Source organism: Belonocnema kinseyi, chromosome 7 (genome assembly GCF_010883055.1).
Source record: "Belonocnema kinseyi isolate 2016_QV_RU_SX_M_011 chromosome 7, B_treatae_v1, whole genome shotgun sequence".
Lineage (NCBI taxonomy): Eukaryota > Metazoa > Arthropoda > Insecta > Hymenoptera > Cynipidae > Belonocnema > Belonocnema kinseyi.
Genome location: NC_046663.1, coordinates 99,976,640 through 99,980,624, shown reverse-complemented (window position 1 = coordinate 99,980,624; position 3,985 = coordinate 99,976,640). Strand labels below are relative to the sequence as shown.

The 3,985-nt window shown below is 32.0% G+C and overlaps 1 pseudogene; it reads left to right on the top strand.

Annotated features, from left to right (window-relative positions):
- Positions 1-188: 188 nt before the first annotated feature.
- LOC117176579 lies at positions 189-3,440 on the top strand (annotated as a pseudogene).
- The last annotated feature ends 545 nt before the right edge of the window (positions 3,441-3,985 follow it).

Below are 3,985 nucleotides of genomic sequence, written 5' to 3'. Positions count from 1 at the left end.
TACAGTGAAGAAACTTTTTTAAATTATATACGATTTTCTGTAAAATGTGGCTAAATAGTAAAGGGAATGATGAAAGTACTTGCTTCTTATCTATTACTCAATTTGTTCCCATTAGCTTATTAGTTAAAAGAAATTATAATTTAATTCTAAACATACCAAATTTCAGGAAATTATCATCACTAGTCAACATGTTCTCTGAATCTTTGCAAATTCTGTTCCTTTTATTTGCATTTTTAAACTACTTAATAAAAGCATCTGAAGCGCAAACATTTCAAGCAAATTGGAATAGTTTAGATACTCGAAAGTTGCCTTCGTGGTACGATGAGCCCAAATTTGGCATATTGATTCCCTGGGGAGTTTTCTATGTTCCCAGCTTCGACTCATAATGGTTTTGGTATAACTGGATCAATAGTAAATTATTTTACTTGCGAATTTTTCCAACAGTTTTAAAATGAACACATTTTTTTAAAGACATGTGTATCAATTTAAAATTGGTTCAAGTTAGGAAGGTTTTAAATACTTAAGCTGCGAGATTTAAAGCTTTTCACATTGGAAAAGCATAAAAATTTGAACGTTTGTAAGTTTAAAGGTCTTAAAATATATAAAAGCTTTTAAAGTTAGATACATTTTTTATTTCAACTTGCTACATACAAATCGTACATAAATTTTATGCTTCAATTTTCAAGACCTTTCTTTAAAAAAAACAATATTGTGAAAATTAATGTATTTTAAATGCCTGTAAAATATGGGAACACAATTTTGTAATACTCAAAATAATTTTCAAATAAAAACAGTGCCGATTTAGACTTCATGAAAAAGAATTACCCACCCAATTTTACTTATCAAGACTTTCCCAAAGATTTCACAGCCAAATTTTTCAATGCTACCGAATGGAGTGCAATTTTCATGGCATCCGAGGCAAAATATATTCGTCTTACTAGCAAACACCACGAAGAATACGCTCTGTATCCCGCAAAATATTCGTTCAGCTGTAATTCTGTTGATGTAGAACCAAATCGAGATATAATAAGTATACTTCAAGTTGTATAAATAAATTATCTACATATTTTCTTGTGTCTCGTGTGGAAAAACCCCCGCTGAGCCTTCTTAGGATGAGGACCCCCGGCGGGGGCCCGCATGGATGTTTCACACGTGAAAATTCTGCGAGGGCCCCCGCCCTCAACGATTAAAATGTTTAAGTCCAAAGAGTGAATATTTTTTTGACACAACAAATTTTAAGGTTTCATGATTTCAGACTTACAAACCGTGAATTTCAGACAAAAAATCACGGATTAAAGATTAAAATTTCGAAGTCCAAAGGGTGAATATGGTGAAAATGGACATAAAAAATACGCTTAAAAATATGGTTCATGCGTTCTAAAATTTCAAAAAAACTATAAATACAACTGTCCCAAAAAATTGTTTTCTACTTTTGTTTTAAGAAAATAATTCAAAGTTCCATCTTTATGAAAAATTGTAAATGTTTAGAAAAATTTACATTTTATATCAATCTTAAACGTTGTAAAATAGTATAAAATAATTAAAAACCAAACCTTACACGAAAGTTTAAAAATTTTATTATTAAGGAATTGTCAGCATACACGATCAAATTTCTGAGTTCCGTGGTTAAAAATTTTAAATGTTTTCAAAAAATTACATTTGCTGTCATTGTAAAGAGTTGTAAAGTACTCAGTGGGCACAAAATTTGGCGACGTATTTACGACATCGTTACGACATCTTTACGACATCGTATGTCCATGTCGTTTCGGTGTCTTTGTGATATCGTAAAACATCGTCAGATCATACGACTGATTTACGATATCGTAAAGGCACCTTAACGACATGGATATAGGATGTCGTAAAGTTGTCGCAAAGATGTCGTAACCATGTCGTAAAGACGTCGCCAAACTTTGTGCCCACTGGGTAGTCTACAACAGGAAAAAGCGAAATATGGCGCAAAGAACAATTGTAATCGATTTAAATAATTTATTTAATAATCATTTTGTTGATATCCCTGTTAATAGTTCGTGTATTTTACATTCACATAACGTCGAATAATAATAAATAATTATAAAAAGAGACCTAAAATTTGTTACTTTAAGTTTTCTGAACTGTTTCAATACTCCGTAACGTTAGAAATTTTATTTGTAATATAATGTTTAAAAATGTAATACATGTATATTAACTCTAAACAGGACTATTGATGTTTGCAGAAAAAATACTCACAATCAATTAATATTCATTTTTTAAATAACTTTTTGTCATATGGTTAGAGTATAGCAGTACAGTACTAGTTAGCACTGACGCAGTATTGCGCCCATGATGAATTTCCTATTGGAGTAGTACTGTGCCAGTAGCGATATTCAGTGCTGGCCCAACGCTGACAGCCCAGTACAAAATAGTGTTACCATCCCAGATATATGTCAGTACAGGTGCCAGCACTGGCAGAAAAAATCAAGAGGGCTTTCATGATGGCAACCATGAGGGTTTCGTAAGGGTAGCTCATGTTGGACCCCTATGGATTAGCATGTCGTTGCCATGAGGGACATCGTCTGGACTGCCCTCATGGATTCCACAAGGCTTGAGGGCAATGCATGCGGAACACGAACGGGGGCACCTCAATTTTTCCACACAGGTGTTTGGAACTAAACAAATTAAAAAAAATTATTATTTACAGGTGAATTATCAACAGCAATAAAAGCCAACTGAAATGTAAAATTTGGACTCTATCACTCACTTTTAGAATGGTTTCATCCACCTTATTTGGAAGACAAAAAGAACAGTTTTACGGCCAGCAACTTCGTTGCTAATAAGGTCATTCCGGAATTACATGAACTCGTTGAACTTTATAAGCCGGAAATAATCTAGTCTGATGGAGCATGGGAAGCTCCAGATACTTACTGGCAATCGGAAGAATTTTTAAGTTGGCTTTTTAACCAAAGTCCAGTTATGGAAACTGTTGTTGTAAATGATATATTGGATTCTAAGGCTTTGTGTTTACACGGCGATTATTATTCGTGTCAAGATCGTTTTAACCTGGTAATCGAGAGTATATTTTTATTGCCTAGAAATTTTCTCCAGTTCCAGAAGCAAATTCTATTGAAGATTCAAATAATTTTTTTAGGAACAATTCAGCCTCACAAATGGGAAAATGCAATGACAATTGATTATAAGTCTTGGGGATATCGAAGAAATGCTGAGATGCAAGATTACATGTCTCTAAAAGATTTGGTTAAAGAATTAGTAACTACTGTGAGTTGTAATGGAAATTTATTGGTGAATGACGGAGCAACAAGCAAGCTATTTGATGCTGAAAAAACAATTTGAACAACATTTGGGTTGGAAAGCATCTAAATTTAAATATATCAAAATCTGAATTAGAAAGCATAATAAATTTGCAGCTTAAAATTTTTAAGCTACAAAATTAAAAATTAAAATTAAAAAAAATTTGGAACTTAAAGATGTTCACTACTTATCTCACCCGAAAATTTTAGAATATTAAGTAGTAAATATTAGATCATAAGAAAAAACTAGATAAATGTACATTTTATTATTAAACAATAGTTATTTGAGATTTTCTTTCGCCTTAGAAAAAGCCGAAATTTCCTTTCATTAAAATAAAAAACGGTCTAGATGAAAATTGAATCAGAATTAAGATTTTTTGTTTAAACGGAAGAAAAAATACAATATTTCAAATAACCAGTGTTAAATAAACAATATTAAAGATTCAAAAGACTTATATAAATGGTGTCTTGGGGCCCAAATTCATGATTTTAATAAATACTTTGAAATTAATTAGGAGACTGGTTAGGCAAGAATGGAGAAGCTTTCTACAAAACAAAACCTTGGAAAGTTCAGAATGATACTGTATCTAGATATACGTGGTACACTCAAAGCCAAGACGGTCAAAAATTGAATGCAATCCTTTTTTCATGGCCAGAACAGAATACTTTATAATTAGGATCTGTTCAGGTCCAAGATTCGT